At 46.1% G+C, this 23,126-nt stretch overlaps 1 protein-coding gene across 2 annotated transcripts in view; it reads left to right on the top strand.

The window, feature by feature from the left end:
- The window catches only part of LOC118505355, a 179,849-nt gene that overhangs the window by 33,632 nt on the left and 123,091 nt on the right, over positions 1–23,126 (top strand). The window contains exon 1 of one of the 2 annotated variants that reach the window (XM_036041028.1): positions 22,720–22,866. The exons of the other annotated variant lie outside the window; for it this stretch is intronic. The gene's annotated coding sequence lies outside the window, so the exon portion shown is untranslated. Of the gene's footprint in view, positions 1–22,719; positions 22,867–23,126 lie in introns of those variants that run through there. 2 annotated transcript variants of the gene reach the window in all.

Below are 23,126 nucleotides of genomic sequence, written 5' to 3'. Positions count from 1 at the left end.
GCCGGGATATTTAATTTTATATCAATTTTAGGGATGTTATAGAATAATAGATAGAATTATTTACCGAAAACGAATTCTATCATGCCATGAGGCCTGAGATGAGCCTGATGTCAATGGTGTCCTATAATGAGCAATTCTCTTTGCTTTACTTAACAACCTTTTGCGCCTTATTCTTCGATGGGTTTTGGAGTTGAAATTAAATCAAAGCATCGATCAAAACTGTGTGCTTACCTCCCTGAAGACTCATCGTTCATTGCGCGAAGAGAAAATGACATAATCATGCTGCTTACCCACGACCAACTCTCGGAGAATCTTCCACGAATCAGTTCTCAGACTACACCCTCTCGGCCATTCATAATGCGTAACGAATGCGGTATATCTTGTTAACGATTTGACACGTCCTTCGCTTCCCGATGCTTCGACCGAGCTTGGAAGAAAGCACGCGTGTGTGTGTTCGGCCATCGGAATGGATTTTTTAAATAATAAAACGGACCACGGCCCATTCCTTTCTACGGGCTGATCTGACCTCCCGAGGTGCAGCAGAACACACGGCAACACAATGTAATAAAAAGAAGGGAAAAGATACGAAAAACACAATCTACAAGGCGGTATGTCCTGTAACTTCTGTTCGGACCCTGCATTCTAACGAGGACCACCCGAACTGGGGTAGCCTTGCCCTTTTACTTCGTCCCCGCCGGACCTTCTGAAACGAGGCTCTGTCAACAGGATAACGCCCTTGCTTACGGTCTCTACCACCGGCAATGCGAAGCAACAGAGAAGAGAGTCCTTTGCCTCTTTTTGTCCGGGTTTGTTCCTCGCCGATGTCGTGATTAGGACCGTGTCCTGTTTTACATTTTCACATTTTCATCCTGCCCCTGCTCACATTCGGCCGTACGGTGGTGGTGGATGCAAACAATTTTAAGCAATTCTTCACGCACATCACTCGCTCGACAAAACGAAGCGAATCGACTAACAAAACATATACATACTGAGGAGAAGAAATGCAAGGTTAGGTTTCTGCCACCAGCTGAAAATGAAATAATCTCCTTCCTTCCCAGGTTTGATCCTGACCCCGGCACACAAGACACACGCACGCACGCGAAAAGCCAGCAGCTGGCAAAACGCCATCGGACCATCCATCCGCTCTAATTAGCCGGAACGGAAGCAAATGATTTTTTTCGTTCCACTTGATTTCGTCCCCACGGAGTAGAATGCATTCGGCATTGGCTGCATCTCGGAAAGAACACACAAACAAAACAGCAGCATCACCACCGTTTTGTAACTAGATGCGCCGGAAAAGGTACGGCATTCTTTCCATTTGCAAGGATTTTCTGTCCGAAATTTTCAGCTCGAACGAAAAACCAACATCGCATCGGGTCGGCGGCGAAGATGGTGTTTGATTTGTTAATAGAGTTTAGCGCTTTTATTGTTTTCTATGGCTCTACGCTGAGTAGCATCATAAAAACTGCAACCAGTGCAGTTTGGGCTGTTTTTTTCTACTTTTCTTTGCTCTCAGAAATCGTTTTCATGCTTCATAAGTCCCCGAAAGGAAGTGGTGGATTATGGCCGGCTCCTCGGAGGGTGGAGTGAAGTTGTTCAGGATGCTGAAACAATATTTACTCATCTGTGTTTCCCTTTGTAGGAGGGCAAAGACAGCGGTTCTGTTTTCTTTCCGCCGAAGAACGTGATGTTTTATGCATATTTTTAAGTTCATTTATTTTTTTTAAACATTTACAAGCCGAAACTAGAATTTCAAATTTTCAAATAAAATACCAACAACTGGCAGTTTCAACTCATCAAAGTAGCTGATGAAACAGTTTGACAGTTTGTGACGTATCCAATCTAGTGTTAGTAAACAAAGCACATACGAATCACACTTTCCGAAGGCACGCTTCCAAATCTCCCCGAAACTAATCATATGTCACAAAATACACCATACCACCCCTCTGGAGTACGTCACACTGAGGTGTATCGGACCTTGGCACTCTTCTCGGTAAGATTAAAGTTCGTCAACAGCATGAAATCTCCTCTACGGCAATAGATGCGTAAGCACACAAACCCCTTTGGTATTGGTATGCTCAACGACCACACCGCCAGTACCTCCAACCGAGTGTTAACGAACCCAAAATGAAGGACTGTTCGTGTGCGTACAGGTACATCTCTCCCGCGGAGAGTCCAACGCACGACCAATTTTGCATTCTTCACGGTCCCTGTCCTTGTCGCAGCGGTCAGAAATATTCACCTATATAATTACCATCTCCATGCAAGCGGGTTCGCATGCCGACGAATGTCCGTGTGTGGTTTCTTCGAGAAGATCCTTGGAATCTCCCATCGAGATACGTTTGCAAACATCCCGCTGCACATGGTCACTCCTTCCAATGATTCCAAGATGCATCTCCAGGACTCTCGGGTCCTTTTGTGTTAGCGGGAGGCGCTCGTTCAGATGCAAATCTAATGACGCGTTGCCTTGGATCCTTCTCGCCGACTCGGTGTCCTCGAGTCGAACCTTCAGTCAGTCTCGCGACTGTCACGTGTGCATCGAAAGCATCGTCCTCGGCAGGAAAATTTACAACCATCCGGAGCACCGGTCTCTGATCCGAACGACTGACCTTCCCGTGAATACACACAGACATAAATTCTGCAGCTTCTGAATAATTCAGGCTCGGCCAATGTGGCGTGGTGGCGTACAGGACACAAAAGGTCCTTGCGGTAATAATTTACCAATGACCCAGTTCGTCAATTTGCATTTGAGGTCCTTTGCACGAGCAAAGGATGACGTCCATAATTAGATGCACCCACTTGGAATCCTTCTGCCGGCCCAGCACCTTCGCGAGAGGAGCGTGGCATGATGTGGGCCCGTTTCGCTGACACTGACGACAAAAATGCTAATCTAAGAGGCCACTTCCATCCTACGGTTCCGGGAAGGAAGAATCGGCCCAACCTCCCACACACACCCAGCCAGCAATTTCCTTCCTTGAAGCGGAATTAATGGCATATTAATTTACATTGTCGAGTGTGTTTTGAATAATTGTCCTAATTGGAATCATTCTTCGCCTTCGTTGGAAAATATGTGATGTTTATGCACAGCGATCCATTATGCGGTGGTTGATGATAGGCCTCCCACTCACACACACACACATACACACACGCACGTGAGGCGTCCTTAGTCACGGGAGAATGTGTGTCTTCGAAGCCGTGTTTTCCCGCACTCGAGGGCGACGGAAAAGCGACACGTGGTCGAGGCAATGTTTATCGTTTGTTTATGCGAATGAGATGCCCTGTAATTGCCTTTTCATGATGCTGACGGAGGCGATGATGTGTTGGTGTGGATTCTGGAAACAAAGCGTAACCACGGCGTCCCTGGGAAGGAGATGAAAAGGCGAAAAGTGCGCCACCGGGCGGGAAAGATCGATGGAAGCTGCTGCCGTCGGCAGAGACAGCATTGTTGGAGGAGCTGGCGAAGAATGAATTTTAGAAGACGCTCTAGCCTCGCTGCGTTCGATTCTAAAGGAACGCGCTCGAACGTGGAATGTCACAGGATATGTTTAAATGGGTCAACGGGCCACAATGTGCGTGTGTGTGTTTGTGTGCGAGTGTGCTGACGCCCGCAAGTGTCTTTTGTGCCGCTTGCTACATTGCCCCGTTCAAACCACCGGCGTTGACGTCGACGTCTTGAGAACATTGTAGTCAGTGACTTGCTTAATGTACTTCTAACGAGAAAACCTTCTCCACTAGAAGCGCAAACAGGGGGACGAGAGCAAGCAAAGCAAACAAACGACAGCATATTTGACCCAGTGCGTGAACAGTGTTTAAACACACAGCGAAGGAGGCTTAAAGCTTACCGAGCCATGAAGCTTGCAGTTACAAGAATGCTCCAAAACCAAAAGGGAAGGAGTAAGTATTTCCTTCGAAATGCTGGAAGCTGGAGCTAATAATGCGCTTTACACTCTTCGTTTCCGGATGAAATAGCTTGGCGCTTTAATGTGAGGATACCTAAAGAAGGCATCATTCATGTTTTATGCTCGCCCTCAGAATTCGCAAAAAAAGGCTCTAAAATGTCCCCTCGGAATGTCATTTCCGTAAACATCAGCAACAAAAAATTGAAATCATCAAACATGAAACAGAGTGCCCACACTCCTTGCGAAAGTAAAACAATATTCCCATTCACTTAATGGCGCCAAACCGCAGGAAATTTCAACATTTCCTCGTTTCGGCCTGGATCAGGACCACTCGAGCACTTCAAATGCCGTTCGCCGTGTCCCGTGTACATCAGCCGTGCAAACAGAATGCTTTATTTGCAATCGTCAACACAAGTCGGCACTCGAAAAAGCGTAAAGTGAGTCTGTAGCGCGGGAAGGATGCGTTTTATATGATGTCCTGTTTGGTGGTGGTCCTTCAACCAAGAAAAAATGGAATGCTCACAGTAGGCAAACAAAGAATACGAAATGGCACAACGCGCACCGTACAGCGTCGGGGAAAGCACAAAGAAAACGCATTTGTGGGCAAACGCGGCCAAAAATCGACAAATCGACTCCTACTACGACCACGGAGGCAAGGAGGACCAACTTTGCCTACAACAACAACAACGGCTTGGCGCTTAGATGAATTCAGAACATGAAAGCTCACCTATTTCGTTTTTCGTTTTTCGTAGGGCACAGGACGACGACGCTGAGGCACTTCCTTTATCCCGGCTTCAACTCGAAGGAATCCGGTTTCTATTTATTGAGTTTGTACTGTTCGAAGTTAGGAGCCTGAGTCTATGATGTTATTTTGGCAGCAAACAATCAACAGCCACTCCACGCCAGTGGAGTTCTAGAGAATGAGTGTGTGTGTGTGTGTGTGAAGAGGGAAGAAGCTATCGAGCTATGCAAATACCCGAACGCGCCCAACCATGAAAGTGTTCGCATTTTTATGAACCTAATTTTTGTGTACACCTTGCGCGCCACAGGATGATCTCCACCGATGCCGTTTCGCTTTGTGCTGCTGAATTGTCCCGAAGCTCTCGACTCACGCTCGCCCCACGCCGGTGGCAAATAAGGAAACTTTCCCGCAAGAACTTACTCTCACAACCGGAGTGACGAAGTCTTTTTGTGGAATAAATTTCAACACCACCGAGGAAGGTATACAACTAGACCGGGTGCGCACATATAATCAACACAACAATCCGGACCGGAGGAAGCAAGAACTCCGGTGTTGTTGGTGTTGGGCCCCGGAAGTTGAATGAGCTGAAAATATACTCGAATGAATAAACATTGCCCCGAGATCATAAACGGGAGAGAGACCACCTGAAGGATCTGAGAAAGTTAAGATGAACAATAAATACCACCACAACACACGATGGATATGGACACCGTGAGAAAACGGTGGAGAAGCGAGCCGAGCAGGGGAAGGAGAGGAAGACTTGGAACGCTACGCAGCCACCGACCACGAGGTGGAGTTTTATTTTCATCACTCAGTTGTTTATCTTTCAATACACCGTATAGTTATGTGGTCCTCCCGGACAAAAACGCCCTTGCATCTCGGATGCACACGAGTCCCCTCGAATGTGTGAAGTTTACCATCGGTGCTCCTCTTCAATATTCAAATTGATCTAATCAAAACACACACCACCAGGAAAACACCGGTGTGCATCGGATATTGGTGGAGCGAAGAATAACAACACGGTCACAAGAGGCCTCCTCCTCGACGGTGGCGTGTGTGTGTGTGTGGTTTAAGAAAAACATAAAATGAAGTAGATATTTTCTCTCGCCCTATTGATCACCTATTTGATGATTGTTGTTTTGAAATTGAGAGAAGAAAATGTGTACCTCGTTTGCCATTGTCATGATAAACCAATCCCCACCCCGGGGTCTATGGGTGGAGAGAGTTTATTAAAAGCGCTATAGTTATGTAAATCATCCACTTTTGTGTGATGGCGTAAGCAAAACAGATGCACTACAAGAAGCGAACAACCTTTCTTTCCCATGACGCAATAAGAGGAACGGAATGCATTTTTCGGGAAAGCGACTGGGCTGAATATCGAACGTTCAAAAACCCGAACCCTGAAACACATGAAAATCGTGCAAGATTTAATTTTCAATTCCCCATAAACGAACCTAATCCTAATCGTACCTGTTTCCATCGGCAAGAACACAACAGTTCAATCGTGATCCGATATCGTGCCTACCCCCAACGTTTACCAATATCTCCGGGACCCTTTTTCGGTCCGTCCTAATCAAACGAAATCACCTTGAATTTCGTACCGACGTACACGAAACGATGAGCAAAATTTAATGAAATCAATCCTGCGAGCTGCTCGCCCAAACGAGGTCGGTGTGTCGGAGCCTGGATTCGGACATCAGCATCGATTGACCTTTCTGACTGACTGGACTGCCAGTCCTAACCTGCTGACCCACCTGAAGGATGAGAGCATTCAGCATCCTACCTGCCTGGGATCTACCGTTCGGTATCGGCTTCTAAATGATGTCATCCGGAAGGGTTATGGCATGCCATTGGCTTTTTATCATTTCATCATTCCACACTAATACCGAGTTCCCAGGAGATCGGTCGACCAGTTGTCCGGCTGGCGGTCGGAAATCAGCAGAATGACTTTAAATTGTCCCTTGGCCGAAGCCCGGCAGGGAAACAAAACCAACTCCGAGCAACACAAAACTGTACGCAAATCTGATTGACAGCTTTTGCGAAAGGGATGTCCGGCGATCCGGAGGCAGGATCCTGCTTGCTAAATCATCCCTGTCGGCACCAATTCGACCGGGATCCCCTGGTATTAACCTAACATTGTGCTAACACCGCCTTTTGTTGTGTCACAGTGTAGAGCAAAAAATTGGATGTGTCATCTCACCCGAGGAAAAAACACCGAGACGTGTATTGTATCCATTTTAACGAAGCACCCGGCAAGAAAACTCCGGAACGGACCAGAATGGATTGATGGTGCAAATTTGAATATTTATTGTTTTTCTTTCAAGCTACCCCGTGCCTTCGTTCGTTCGTCCTCCGATACACGATAAAAACACAACTCGGAGGCTTTCTCGGATCATTTACTCCGTATCCATTTTTTCTCCCTGCCAGCCATCCACCTTGCGCCAGAGTCCTTGCGGGAAAATGGTCGACATCAAAAGTGCTGTTTCGAGTGGAAAATAAAAATCAAGTGTGAGCAGGACACCCTTCGCATATCGTTAGCTTCGACCTGGGGACCGGGCCGGAATCTGAATATGAAAGTCACTGCCATCGATGGAAGTAGTAGTCTCCGGGCCATTCCGGACACTATTAGCTTCAGCGCTGCTGACCGAGCAAGTGTTCGTCGCAAGCTATGCAAGGCGCTAGGAGTGGACCTTCGATGATGTGAAAAATCCCATCTACCATCTATTCCACCCCGGCAGAATCACACCTCATCGCAGTACAACCGGTTCGGTTCGTTGCATTTTTATTTCGTTTTTATGGACCGGAAGAATGAGCAGGCATATTAAAAACCAAGACACACCTCCCATCGTCTGGTCAAAACCATCGAGGTTGGGTCGAATGTTATCCACCGTGAAAACCCTCGGCCACCAACACCAGCAAGCTATGGAGGAGGAGGAGACGTTCAGGAGATGGAAGCATTTCAACAATCCGTTTCCCATACGACCCAGACCACCATCGGCGTGCTTGGCATGAAACGCTTCCAATAGTCGATTGTCCACCGGAAAAAGGGATCAATTTCATCCTCTTGCGTATTAGAGAGCGAGGGAGAGAGAGAAAGAGCTTTTTTCTGTAGAAAATACCATACATGGCATCCTTGGAGGGCAGGCCTCTATTAAATCTATATTCATAATAGCATCCCGTCCTGTTTTCCATAATCCATTTCGACCCAATTTCTGCTTCCGCCTGCAGAACCCGCCAGGAAGGAAATGATAAATACAGGACAGATCTTTCGATGTGCCCTCGACTCGACTCCTTCTCGAAAGCCTAGAATTCAATAAAATAATTTTTGATACATTTTCCGGCCGAACAAAAAAAAAACAACCCCGATCCCAGGTTGCCTTCTAGGAATGTGCGGAACAGCGTGTCTTGCGCGCCGGGTTATGCTTAGCTGGCGATTTTAGGCGTACTGCTGCTTGTTCACTATTCAAAAGTCGTACAGCTGCTGTACGGCACGGGGCCTTATGGTAACTGTCCCGCAGGAAAAATCTCACTCAAATCGCACGTGTGCGCTTCGGCGAGGATCTGTGCAAAGCTTTACACGCTTTCGTCAGCAATAATACGTAGCGCAAAGTCGAGTTCGGGGGTTTTGCGCTCCCACTTTCTTGGTACGCCGGTATTTGGGAAAGGATTGAATGAAATATCCGTTTCAGGCAGATCTTTCCGAACGCAGCACATTAAGCTTTGTAGTGAGGATTTATGGAGCGTACCTAACAGTGGCCCAAATATTCGTCAGTGAATAGCAAATTGTTTGCTATTAGGGTTTAATCGGGATTGAATAATAATTTAATAAGCTTACAGATCCAACCGTATACAGTCATTGAATCAATTCGCCCACGGCTATACTAATCGCAGTAGGAAACGTGACCCTTGCGGGACTTCGATTCTCCAGCTAGTATCAATTATTAATTTCAATATTTTTATGCAACCACGCACTTTCATTTAATTGTGCTCTCATCCAGCAGAGCACAAGAGGATAGCAGTGCACCCATCGCAACTAACAGCTTCCATGTGCACCAGAACCCCGTTCAATTACGATTGCAGCTCCCAAAAACGTCACTGGTGCGCAAATATGTACGCTTCAGCAACACACAATGTATGGCGCGATGCAGCAGCACCGAAGCGATTGGAGGTGGTCGTGGAGTCGAGAATCATGGCACGAGATTGTGCTGTAGTTGCAAAAATTAACGGAAGCAAATACGAACACACGGTACTCGCAGCAACTCGGAGCATCAGGATTCGCGTGTCGGTGCAAAGAAGAAGCCGGGAACAGGAGAATAAAGTAAAAAAGCTACAAACATCGAATCATAAACCCGTGAACGCCGGAAACATACACGCATCGAGCATATAAGCATATGGTGCATCCGATGCCAATTGCCGTGATTCTCCGGCAGAGAAACGAAGGAAAAAAGATGAATGCGGGATCGTACACCCAGAAACAACAAATGCAAGATAAACGTGGCCAACTGAAGCGAATTTCTTCTGCGAGCGAATAATAAATTATAATGAAAACTGCTGACCGAGAAATGTGCAATACGCCGTGGTGGAGCTGCTGCTGCTGCTGCTGCTGCTGTACACTACCCAGGAACGCGCTTCTTGAGCTCGTGCCCACCATCGAGCGAAAAGGGGGATCGCCCTTACATGAACCCCCAAACCGCCTGGATGTATGCAAAACGGGCACAGCTGGCAGCTGGCAGAAGGATACCTGGCAAATCTTTTCGCTCTGTCGAATTCGTATCGTGAAAGAAAAGTGTATCATTAAAAACGCTCGTTTTCCCCCTTGCTGTGTATGTGTGTGTGTGTACTTGATGTTGGAGCAAATATTCGCGAAACCTGTACCAGTTTCGTTGAAACACATTAATGAGTGTGCCGTGGGATGAACGACGGGCTTAAAATACGGGTCAGTGTAATAAAACTCGCACCCTGAGTTTTGTGGAGCAGGAAAAGGGAGGAACAGACGCAAGGGGTGGGGGGGAGGGTTAAGGGAAAGGGGTGGTGTAAATGGCAAACAGTTCAACGGGCAGCTTCTCCGAGCATAAGCGGTCATTAGCCGATGTTGCTGCGCTGCCTTTGTGTTATTGTTATCATTTGCTGGGCGTAACAAACCGTGTCCGTGTCCTAATGAAGGCTCTCTCCGGCACAGTAGGTCAGTTATGATTTCGTGATTGCCTTTGTTTTTCCCTGTTTTGTGTGTATGTTTGTATGCCACTCGCTTATTTATTTTGTATTGTTTTGCTTAACCAGCTGACTGGACGCGGAAATAAGTCCTTTCGGGTTGCTGAGCATGTTTTTGTAATATTTTTTTTCCAACTGTAGTTTATTCTACACTATTTTTCACATAACGTGAGCCTTAATGAAGCAATTTTCCATACCTGCAGTCTTCAATCAATAACAGTTCCAACACCTAATGGGCTTAGTACCTCCGCCTTTAATTCACCTGGTGGTGAGCTCCACGAAAATAAAAGTAAAGCACGGGCTCCCCAATAAGTGGTACGTGACCGAATGGCATTATTAGAGCTTATTACATTTTGTTTTCCCAACTCTTCAACATTTCGTGCCATCTCCACACGTCACTCACCATTTGCCGGTGCATCATTTGCCACCGATGACACAATTTCACACATCACACGTGCGTTTCGCTCACCGTCTTTCTTCTTTCTCGTGCAAGTGAATTGTTTGTCCTGGTGTGATGCGGTCCTCACGGACACGGAAAATGACGGAAGGAATGGAAAACGCCCTGTTGCTTTGCGGAACATCGTTTGCTGCTGCATCTCGTGCTATCGTGTGGCCTCGTGGTCAGGGCTTTTGAAGCCTTGTGCGACCCGACTCTGGCGAGTCTCTCTCTTTCTCTCTCTGGTCAGTTATGGACACCGACGGAGCACACGCGGCACGGTACGCGGAAATCTGAAACGCAAACTCAAACATAATTTTATGAATCAATATTTGCACAGGACCCTCGGGTGGCGGGTCGGTCGGCGCCCGAGAGTGTCGAGAGTGATAATAACTTAAAGATACCACTACCAATAGCGCCAGGGAACGCCAGGCGCTTTTCCTGGTCATGGTGGTGGTGGTGGTGGTGGTGGTGAAGGTACAAGGATCAAGGACCACCAGTGCCACATAATAAAACCGCTCAAACAATGGCCGATATGATGGGTGCCCGCTACTTGTTAGACCGTTCCGGTGGAGTCCTTCTCGTCCTTCGTTTTTTCCAACGCGTCGTGAGTTAGCCAGGTGAATCAACGAGGGGAAATGTACACAGGAAACGAAAATATCGCTCACCGGACTCTTTCTTCCGCACACACACACACACGCTCGGCCGAGAGTCCATAAAACCCTGGCACACTGGCCTGCTTATTGTTTGGGTGTACCATGCCATGGGTTGTGGAAGGGAAAAGCAAACAAATGAGGCAAAAACAAAGGCACCCGAGGACGATTTTCCCCGTCCCAAGCGCTAAGGCGCAACGGTGTGCTTCACTTCCGGCATTTGTGCAGGTGAGTTGCAGGATTTTCCTTCACCCTACCTTTTGGAGCATATTTTGTTAAAGCATTGTTTCTAGCGTTTATACGCGGAATAGCAAGCATAAGGACGAAAATGATAGTTGTTTTTCTTGCTGTGTGCTACATTCTTCGTCGGTCCGTCGTCGTGTTTCTGCCAAGGTAACCTTTTTTCCGTGAATGACTTTCGGATGTTTGCGTTTAGCTTAGTACAGTCTGTGTTAGTTTCCGTTTTCTCTAACCCCGCTTTGTTTGAAGAAAACAGTGAGCTTGAAGTTCAGGGCTCTCTCTTAAAGTTGAAACATTGCCAAACGGAAAAAGAGGGATCTCTTTACTGATACGCTTATCTCCACCCGAAAACTGTCAACTGACACGATTCGAACCAATTATTTCTGTTGTGGAATTCCTGTTTTTACACATCTAAATTCAATATTCAATTGTATCAATGTCGTGTTGGTGGACCCTGTTGAAGAATTGTTCCCCATTCTCATTTCCTTTTCTTTTGTTTTAAAGACCGATTCCGTAACGAATCATGCTCAGAGCTTGACATTCGAAACGAAGCGGAATATTAAATTTGCCGCCGGAAATCGGAACCTGAACGGAATGTTCAGGAAACCCCCTCTTCTAACGCGCTGAAACACAATCGCGCAAACCAAGAGGGTGTGTAGAATTGAAACAAGAACTTCAACCGGAACCTGGAAGAAGCAGCGAAAAAAAGCAAGATATCAAGCATATCGATTCGGTGCAAAAAAACAATTGCAAAGTCAGGAAGGAGTCAAAATTGACACCTGTTAAAACTAGCCCTGGAAAAGGGATGAAATGGACGCGGGGAACCTCAGGTTCCATTTGTTTTTGTTTCGGGTATCGCTTCCGCCTTGAGGTTGGTTGCAGCAAACTGCCACTTCTTTTTGCTGTCCGATAGAATCTAAGGAAAAAAACGTTCAACAATGATGCTCAACTTTAATGAATGAATTTGAAGTATTTTTTCCGCCCCGACTCACCCTTCCCTAAGGGGTACTGATTAAATGGACTTGAAATTAAATCCAGCAGGAATGTCAAGTCTTCCTTCCGTTCCAGCTTTTTATCGCATCAAAATGTGATTCTTGAATACGATTTGACATGATTCATTCATTAAAAATGTAGAAAAAAAACACTCAAAAGCGAAGATTTGACATTTGTCCTAAATTCTACCAAAAGGAATGTCTGTGTAGAAAAGAAAATTCAATAAGCAATCCCCATTTTGCCAATTAGTAGTTCCAAAATGCTTAACAAATAGCATCCCGTTTCAATTTTCCTTCAAAATGCCGTACGCCAAGCGTGAGTAAGCATGCAAAATTTAATTTATTGCTTACAGCGTCAAAGTGATAAGTATAATGCTTTCGCCCTGCGCGAGAACTATGACGCACCCACACGTTGTGTTGAAGAAAATTGGTTAATTATGAAAGTTCTACTACACATAATTTCCCACCCCGGGCGAGCCCTCGCAAAACCCAAACAAACCATCCACCCCGGCCTCGCGTTGCCCTAGAGAACTTGAAGAATTGCGACAGCGATACCCTATCCGCTTACCTCGGCGTCCGGGTTGCGACCGGGTTCCTTGGTGAGCGCGCGCGACACCTTTTGCTTACATGTTACAATATTTGCATAGTAATTATAATGATTGAAATCAGTAGCATTACTATTTGACAACGTGCAAACGGACACGACGCACGTTTGCGAGGAACCGGGGGAGGAAGAAATGGAGCTTGTTTAGATATTCGGGAAACGTAAAGCATTTCCCGGGGTTTCGAGAAACATGAACTACTTCCAGTGCCGGAATAATAAGTCATTCCCGAGGCCCCGAGTTTCCTGATGTGTGGTGTGAGTTCTTTGTGTATTTTTTGTGTGTGTGTGCCTACAAATGGCGCCAGGGCACATGAATATTTATAACGACGAACCCACCGAATCCTAGACACGAGTGCGGGAGGCCTGCTTTCTCTGCACCATTTTCGCGGTTGTAGTAGACGGTTTTAAATGATTTCAAGCGCCAACTTGTTCCGTTTCTTGCCTTTCGGGACGTTGGTATTATTAGCCGCAGCAAATTCGCAGAATGGCAGACATTTTTTGTTGGTGCTCTGGGGGTACCTGGGTGTACTAATTCATTCCTAATTCGTGTTGAAGTCTCAGGTACTTCAGGCCCGCAAATTGCAGTGCCGACACACAGCCACTCTGTACGAACAAAGGCCCACCACCGGAAAGGCACGCACCCTGGCGCACAGATTCCGCCCGAAGGACCACACCAAATGTACCGCAATTGGATTCGCATGAGATGCTTTGAATGTAATCAAACGACAAAATCTTTGCCAGTTTCCGTCATCGCAGCTAACCTACTAACCTAGCATTTAGATCCTTTTTTTTCGGCATTCGTCTTCGGAGAGCTCGTCAGAGAACCTGGCAGCAGCGGTACAGCTTGGTTGTAAAAATATCCCTCGGCTAGACCGGTAGGCTTTTGAGCGAAAATTCCTAATTCAAAGGACGGCTGAACATAAATAGAGCAATTTCAAGATGAAAGACGGATGCGTGCCTTGTACGTTCTTTAAAAAGAGGAACTCAAGCGACAAGCGAAGCAAGCCAAAAAAAAAGGCGAAACTTCCATCGTGTGAAAGCAAAATTGCACGCACACGATCACTTACAGGACGCACTCTCCGCCACCAAAAAAAAAAGGAAGCGGCTTACAGCGGACGGACGTTGTTTAGACGGGTTTCTTCGTTCTTCGGCGTACGGTCGAGTTCTTTAAGAAATTGGGCCAGCGGTTTGCAGTGGTGCGTTCCATGCAGAAGGAAGAAACATGATGGAAAAAACACACACACATACTTTCATCTTGGAACTGTAAAGGAAAGAATGGGAAGAAAATAGTCGTCCTGAACGGCAAGGATTAGATACACTCAGGTGGTCTAGGATTGCCCCGATACCATTCCATCACGCACTCACGGTGATGTTCACTTGTCCGATACTTTACTTCAAACGGTTCCTTCTTACTGTTCGCCTCCTTCATTACACTGTGTTCGGAGTGCATCCAGCGAGTGGTTGTTTATTTTGTACCACGTTGACAAAAGGATCAAATGAGAGAGGCCGCAGGAGAAAAAGGCTCACAGCCATCTCTCACGTAGGTAAGGGCCAGAAGATCGGCAACTGTTGGTGCAAAACTGCGCCGCCAAAGGAGTTTACTTTTTATTGTTGGTGCGAAGGGCGTGGGAATAACCTGCCGAACGGTCAATGTACGTGCAATAAAGTTTCACCTGAATTTGCTTGCCTCCCGCTACGCAAGTTACCGGACACGGCTCTGCGGACAAGTTCAAAGTACCGGACGACGGCAGTGTAGAAAGATTCGAAATGATTTTCATGCCCTTTTTTCTATGCGCAAGTGTGTTGGCGATCAATATTGTGTAGAACTTACGAACAATTTGTTTTGTAATGAAGGTGCAATTTGTAGAGCTGAATTGCCGAATTGGGTGGTCAATTTGGAGATAAATGTGGGACTTTTGAGAAGTTCAAAGAGACGTTGACGTGTTCCTGAAGATATATGCTCTCTTTTACAGACTCAAATGCAGCAGACTTTCGAGGCTAGACCTCTATATTTTATCCGCTTGCCGAGTCATGTTCGGAACTCGACAAACAGGTTCATAGCTATCCAGGAAGGACCAACCCTCTTAATATCCTTACACAGTGTCCTCTTAAAACAGTGTTTCGAAACAACCAGATGGCATTGAAACCGAGAACTGTAGGATGTGCATACTCTTCAAAACCCAGTTTTAATTTCCTCCTGTTATTCATTTGTTGGACCTCGTGGTATTTCCCAATTATAATCGCAGATTGATCTGAATTTTCCTTGTCCATTATTTATTTTCCAAATACCTTCATCTTTAGCTTATTATTTCCCTAAATTCCATAGTGTTACTCGAGGAATTCCTCATATCAACATTGTTTTAATCCGTGCTTTAATACAATGGAAATACTCGTGAAAATGGGATGATTGTTTACACAGAAATGCTTCATTAATCAAAGGATTAAAATCGATTCAATAAATTTTCCACCGTTCGATGAACGCTTGCAATAATTATATCGAAATAATACTTTCCGATAAAAGCATCCGATTTCGATTCCAAAAATCAACACCCATGCCAAATTCCAAGAGAATTACTTCGATGATAGTGAATTGTTTAAGGTAAAAAAATCGTCAAAAATTAATACTTATCAATTTTCCAAACAATGGATTGCACACCAGCCTTCGGAGATGCATCATAATCTGGATAATAATGAACAAGCACTGCACAACACTTTAATGCAATTTAAATGCACTCGAGAGGCAGCCGAAAGATCAAACCAGTTGCACTTTTACCATTGCTAATCATTTCCCTTTTTTCTTCCTATTTGCTCAACACCCAACCCGGGATGCGAGTGTGTGTGTCTGTTGGCGTGCATTATAATGCTGGTAATGATCAAAGGATAATTGCATCGCTGCGTTTGAAGGTAATTAATAAAATCATTTACACCAATTACATCAAATGAATCGATGAGCGTTTTGGATGCTTCGATTTTTCGCATGTAGGAGCGGTTTCCTATCAGTGCATACATACCGTGCCCGGATCATATGGTTTTTGCGTTTGGTTGGTATGTTTCTTTTTGCACCGCGCTTTAATCGCATTATCGATGCAGCTTAAGGTGCAACCTGCAGCCCTCTTTAACGGTTCACCGGTGCAATGCACTGCAGCGAATGTAGCCGCCAGTTTTTTCCCTCTAAACGCTCGTTCTAGAAAGCATTCGCCACGAAGCAAAACGAAACGAACCAACGGTCGGGATATACTGATGGAATTTACTGTTCGCTTAATGGTAAAGAAATCACTTCAAACGAAACCACCATCCAGCGGGGCCCAGGAATAACCGGCAACACACATGCCCGTGCATGTAATTACGGCCAAACGGTTGCAGCACGATGCATGTGTGCGCAGCGATGCAAAAGCGATCGGTCCGGGAATCATCGCATCAGCGTCGAGGTCAAAAATTGCTGCTCGTTACTGCTCCGTGCGCCCTAAACACAAAGCCGCGTCTAGCTCGGTTCGGGCATGAAATTTCCATTCCGGCGCATGATGCTTCGCCCTTGCGTTTGAAGTGACTTGATGTGGTGAAAAATTGGATAATCGAAGGCAAAAAGGTGGGAGGCCAGATTGGGCGTGAAATCGTGTGTAGCGAGCAGAGCAGCAGAAGCTAATCTGGTGTAAAATTCTGGCCCAGTTCCGGCCGATGGGAAAGCTTGTTCATAATTTTACGGCCCCCGTTTTTACACGGCCGCCGCTGTGCTGCTCGCTGGGAAAAGCGTCTTCTGCAGCGGGGGGAAAAACATTACCGTTTATCATCGCCGGCAGTCTGTTATCCTTGTGCATCCGTGTGTCGAAGCCTTCTTCGCGGTATAGACAAAGGCAGTCGCCGCCACCACCGCCGCCGCCGCCGCAGTCCAGGCCTGCCAAACCCGCGTCGGATGTAAAACAAGCAACAATTATTCTTTGCACTGAGCCAGAACTCAGGTCCGGGAGACCGCGCCACGGCCGGTGCATCATATTACAACCACAGGCTTGCTATTTGCGCTGTTGCTGCTGCAAGGCTGCAAGCTTGACAAATATCCTGTTTCGCCGTGTTGACGAACACGGCTATTTCGGTTTTCGTTGCCCGGGTTGTGCAGACGGGGGCGCACTGGACCGTGTCAGTTTGTGAACGATCCGGGCAGGCTTGTGTAGAAGGTCGTGTGGTTTGACGTTTCCGCTTGTGAAAGGCCACGAAAGCAGTGTGGGAGAGTTTGACATCGCATATGTCCTGAAGCAGTGCCAGGATTGTGGATGTTGCAGTTGGTTGCTGGTAAAGGCTGGAATAATAACTCTTTTTTGGGGATTGTTCATGATACTGCTAATATTTTAGTAACTTTTTCCGGTCTCGGTGGAGATTTCACACGATTTTCTCCCACTGTTCTATGAGCCCAGTTTAAAAATTTAAAACTGACCACGCCAAGTCACGCTCCAGTTTTTGCGAAAACCAACAGTCCAATCCTTTCCAGAATTGTTAAACACATTTGGATATCACAAACATGTACACAATTATGCAATATTTCAATCTCACCCTTCAATTCACCTAGCACGCAAGCAAAGGCTACTTCCTTGTCCAGGTTCCAAGTCCGAAAGGACCCAATCTCCCTTACTCCCACAGCTGCTGTAAAGAGGAAAATATGCAAAATTTCCTATGCAAGAGAAAATATTTTCCCCTCTCGTCCTCACCGGTTCAAACACGACCCACAAGAGATGGAAAACAGTTTTCTGGTCAAGTAATTCCGAGGTTTGTGTGTTTGGTCGAGGGAATTTCCGTGCTGCGCCGTATGATGACCGTTATGCATCCAGAGCGAGTGCATCCGGTGGAAAAACGAAAATGTAACCTCTTTGAATCGAGCGATTCGACCTTCTTCCATGGTATAAATGGTCAGCCGGCAGGCCACAGCCACACATAACAGAATCAACCTGTTCCTGTGCCGAAAATCCCGTGCGGCATATCCGTTTTAAGCCTCCTTGTCTGTTTTGGGGTTGCTGTCTGCCAGTAATTATGTTGCGGAGCGTGGATGGAGGCGGTCCATCCATGGACTTGGTCCCTCGCATGGACGCATGGTTTTGTATTTCGAACCGACTAGCTCAGCAGCAAGTTGGCCGGTTTGACGTAACCGAAGAGATAATTCGTTTACTTCATCATTCTCGAGCCCACGGAGGAGTACGGCCACTCCGGGAGGAATTGCTTGGCCCCGTGCTGAAGAGATTGTGTTTCTTGTGCGCTGATTGATCGCTCTGCTGCTGCGGGAGACAGTAACGGACGGTTGTTCCATCAATCAAAGTGAGAAATTATTTGCATCGCTCCAACTTCACTGACCCGGACTCGGCGGTGGGCCTTTTCCATGTTCGGACGCGCATCTCGGTGCACAATATGTGACATGATTGTTTTATGAGTGTTTTTTTTGCGCTCTCTCCCTCCTACTTTGCTCTGCACCCTAGGGCATAGCACAGTGCCTTACTGGATCTGAATCTGGAAGATAATTGACAAGAAAGATGAACAATTGCAAGGTGGATTCTCATCGCCAAGGGTGGAAAAAATTGCTCCCCTTGCGGAATAAATCACTCCTGATGAAATTAGTTTGATTTTTGAGACATAATTATGTTAAATGATGTTCGTGCAAAGTTCATGTGTAGTTATCTTTTGTTCTACGAGGCTATCCTCCCAAGGGAAATTGCATTAAACAATCCGTCTAACTGCAAGAAATGCAATTCTCCGCGAAAGGAACAACAGCAGCAGCTATCAGGCCAGAATTATGCACACCAAGCAAAAAACCTCCCATTTTACGCAAACCCTCATCGAACCCTCCTCACAATTTTACGCTAATAATACGGCGCACATCGCACATCTCAGCACTGACCGACCGACGGACCAGGCCACGAAACAGAGAACACATGGTGTGCATGGTTCCTTCGCATTTACCACGCCAAACCTAGGAAACCTTTGGCCACCGTTGCAGGCGATGCATAATCAGCATATGCTTCCATTTCGCTGCCTCACCATGACTACACGTGGATGTGCAACGAAGATGTTCCGTCTGTCTGGAGCAGTGTGCATTGAATGGATTTTCGTACGGGATCAATCATGGAGTAGGCTTTTAGAGATACACACACACGCCGTATATCCGCCTGTCTGCGTTAAGTGAACGCGGTTAGGTGGAAAAGTACACCGGCGCAAACGTGTGGACGTAATTAATTGCAATTATCGATAGCCGACGAGCCATCATTTCGCGCATGAGATGCTGAGATTGGCCTCGCACAATCCACAAACCCTCCCTGTCCTCCCAGTCTTGGGCTCTCGGTTCCAGGAATCGTCCACTGCTTAAAGCGTTGTTCGTGCTCTGTTCCCTGTAGCGCTGCTCGGAACGGACAATTATTGACTACGCATAACAAGGTGGAATAAAATGAGCTGAAAGAAGCGCAATCCATGTCCACTACACAGACAATTCTGAGAAATGGTTCGCAAGAAACGCGGTTCTTGGAGGGCTTTGATAAGCCTGTGATGTAAAAGCTTTTTACAAGAATTGATTACAATTTCATTTAGAGCTTCTTTTTTATAGGACACACTCAGAATCCTCTCCCTCCGACAAAAAAACTCTTGGATTTCTCCACATTGGAGAAAGATCTGCTCAAATCTCTTTAATCCTAACGCAATTCTTCGCACCAAAAAACTAGAATTTAAAATGGCCCAAAAATCGATGACAAACGATTCGACCCCTCGAGCATTGATTCACACCGTCGAACCCACAAACGACCCGGAAACGGCAAAAACAAACGCACTTGTCCACAAAAGCCCAGGGAGCCAGGGAGCCAGGGAGAGCTTAATTTGTCTTTAATATCATTAGAATAATAGGCGCCTCGTGGGACTAAGATGGCCTGACGGAAGAGTCTCCAGAGGGGCAGAAATGATGTCCCGCGTGGCATCCGCCGTTGGCGGCGTCCTCCCTCCCTGGTAAAGACATGTTTGCGTTACGCAAGGTGAACTCCACAAAACTGACCTCTCGCACTCCTCCGCGTTAAGACCGTTTAGAGCCCTAATGATGGGAACTTTTTTCTACTCACTGCCCTTGTAGCAGCCCTAAGGTTGCATCGTTTTTCTTTCCACTTTTTCCTGTTTTACTTTTATTTGTAATGCTTCCTCTGTGCCGCTATCTTGGCGATCGGCTGATTTCCGTCGCGTTTCATTTTTTTTATCTTCTTCTGTTGCTCTTTTTGTCGGTGTGATGTTCAGCTTCAATCATAATTTCCTTAGCACCTTCTCCGTCCCTGTCTCCCTGTCAAATGCGCGTGACCTCGTTCCAGCCACAAAATTGTCCCAGGGCACGGGCACGGCTGATGTTTTGCTCCATTTTCGACGCTTCGATTGCTTTTCGAAGGTCGTAAAAATAATCGTTCCCAGATGAATGATAGCCGATGTGTGGGGATGGGGGGGGGGGGGGGGGATTGGGACGATGGAGCGGTGGCTCTCACCTCGGTGACCTCGGCGACCGCGGCATCCCACGGTTTTTCGAGAGAAGATGAAAAAAATACAGGGCCATTAAGGATTTAAGCGACCGCGAAATGGAGGGAACAAAATAAAAAGCGGTGTTCGAAATTAGACAACGAGCGAGAACGAAATTAGAGCAGTAAGATGGAAAATCGAATCGTTTCCCTTCCGACGAATGCCGCCCGGCCACAGATGCTTGACAAAGGGGGAGTTTGGGTTTGGGTTTTCGGGACGAGGATTTTTAGAACCTTCTCCGCAGTCCTCCGACACGAAAAGCGCTGCGTTCGATCTGGAGCAGGCTATTAGTAAACATACGCAACATTGAAGCCTCTCGGACCGGTTCCACAGCCACTGCCCGGCGGGTTCATATTTTACGCCTGCTAATGACGCTCCGTGGATCGATCGCGAGATCATTAATGAATGAATTGAATGGTGTTAGTGGAGTGTGTGAGGAGCTTCAAACTACGAAAAACTAATTGCTTTCGGATACTTATAGCTGATTTCTGCCGATAAAGCACTAAGCTGTACTATGAAAGGGTTCAATTTCTTTAACGAAACGGCAATTCGCTAACTTTTCAGCTAAGAGGATTACATTCAGTTTTACTTTGAGAGCCGTTGGGTAGACAATAAAAAACGAAGTGTGAGAACCAACGAAACGATAAATCAACGGTCGAAGCCAGGTTTATGCTCTCCAATTTTTCGCACACGATTTTAACCCATTACTTTAGGCGCGCAATAAATTATGAAGCATTAAGTAACTCTTTAAGAAGCATGTTAAATTTCGCGTATTGCTCGTGGTCCCTTAAACAGTTACAACGGTCATTTGTGCAAAACTTTCTTCCTTTTTTGCGGCCTAACTAATCCGATGGGCTGGTGCAAATGTGCACACATATCTTCTTCTTTTTTTGTAATCCGATGCCCGAAATCGATAGTGCAAAGATGTTTCGGGTTCCTTTCATCAATGCGTATTATCCTGATTCTCAAACACACACGATTTGCCAAGGGGGAAAAAGGTGTTGAATGCCGAAAAAGTGCCTCGCCTAAGGTGTTTTCTATTCTCTCCTCCTCGAGAGTACGATTTGGGAGAAAAAAGGCGCACTATTAAAGGATTTGAAAAGAAATTATGATCTACCCCTTGTGGCTCTGGCTCAATTGGCGCAAAAGAAACCGACACGGTGTGCCTGCTTAGAACTAGGAGGGTTCTGTCGATTTTTTTTTTCTACTGGGAGAGATCCCTTCTTCTGTAATCCGATGCGCGGATCGCATTGCGTTGCATCATTTACGCCTTTCCGGCATCAAACACCTCATTTACCGTCTGCTCGTCCTTACCGGGGTTGGTTTCAGCATCGAACTCGAAGGTTGTGGAAAAAAATGATTAAACGCTTACCAATGATATCACGGAGCGAGGTTGGTTCACTCCGACGGGGTGTATTGCTTCGAGCGGTTAATAATTGACAACATTTCATCTATCGGCATCAGCGCACGGCCGTGATCCTTTGCCTGAGCGCCGCCAAAAGGAATCGGAAAAGGAGTATGATACCTGCAACCGAATTATACAGAACCCCCAATCTGGTTGCGGTGTGTAATGATGATGATGAGCATCATCAGAGACCACCGACGGCTGAACGCGCGCGTTTCCAGGACGAAAGGATTCACACAACGCTGGCGACGACCTGCTGCTTTTGCTCGGAGGCGATCGAATTTCGAAAAACCCCTTTCAACGTGCCGAAAGGTTACGGGGAAATCGGATTGGCGTAAAATTTCGAAGCTCAATTAATGATCATTAACCACCAGGACAGCTGGTAGCATTTCAGGGGAAAGATTTGCCTGATGTTTTAGTTGAAGTGGCTACAACTAACCTCTATGTGTTCGGGATAATGTTTGAGAATAAACATAGCTTCATAATACTTGTCCTATTTTCTGATGCTCGGACGCCAATGGAAAAGGTGCTTAGCTTTAGTAGAGGGTTAAGGTCGGACGATCACCAATGATGAAACAATGTGATATTTCTTCTTCAATAATATCTAGTCGTTATCTATTAAATCGGTGGAGTGTGTTGCCTGATTAATAGTAAATTGAGACTGATAATCGCAAGGTCCCCTATAAGCTAAAATCAAAATCAAAAATAAGTTATCGATTGCGATCTAGCCATAATAATTGATCACATAAAAAAAAAGATTTTGACTATTATGTTAGTGCGATTGGTTCATAGTGCTAATCCATCGATAGCCAGATAACATGCGATTGATAACAGGCTTCAGTATCAGAATGACATCGTTATCGTTCACACAGGATCAAACGCAAAGAGCGTCGTCAAGTGCGAATAAGGTTTAAGTGTGTTAGTGTTAAGATCAGTCCGAGTGTAGATAGTGGCTTGCCGAAAATCTTAAGCGTCGGTAGTGAGATTTTTATCGAAACATAAGTGTGATCATGTAGTGAGTATCTTGTAGCAATCGAATATTAATTGATGTGATTGAGTTATTGCTGTCAGAATTGAGTATGCCGGGACAGACAACAATTATGTGAACAATTTGTAATTCTTAGTGAAAAAGTGTGAAGTTTAGCCCATGATGTGTGTGTAATGCCAAGGTAAGTTCGCTGTTGTGGTGGTGGTGACGCTATTGTAGGTGCCATTCATCACCGTGCTGGTGATATCGGTAGACGTGTGCGTACGATCAAAAGGTCTCGGAAATCGCTGCGTGTGTCAAATGGAAAAGTGGGTGCTGCCGATTTGTTTTCCGCTATTAGAAGATAAATTATTGTGTGTTGGGTGTTTTCCAGTGTTCCAAACATGAAGGTGTAAATCAGGGCCGAGGCGAAAACGGCAGAACCAGAAATCAATACCCATC

This window comes from Anopheles stephensi, chromosome 2, assembly GCF_013141755.1.
Source record: "Anopheles stephensi strain Indian chromosome 2, UCI_ANSTEP_V1.0, whole genome shotgun sequence".
NCBI classification, from domain to species: domain Eukaryota; kingdom Metazoa; phylum Arthropoda; class Insecta; order Diptera; family Culicidae; genus Anopheles; species Anopheles stephensi.
Note: the sequence above shows the minus strand (reverse complement) of the source record. Positions and strands in the feature narration are given on the sequence as shown.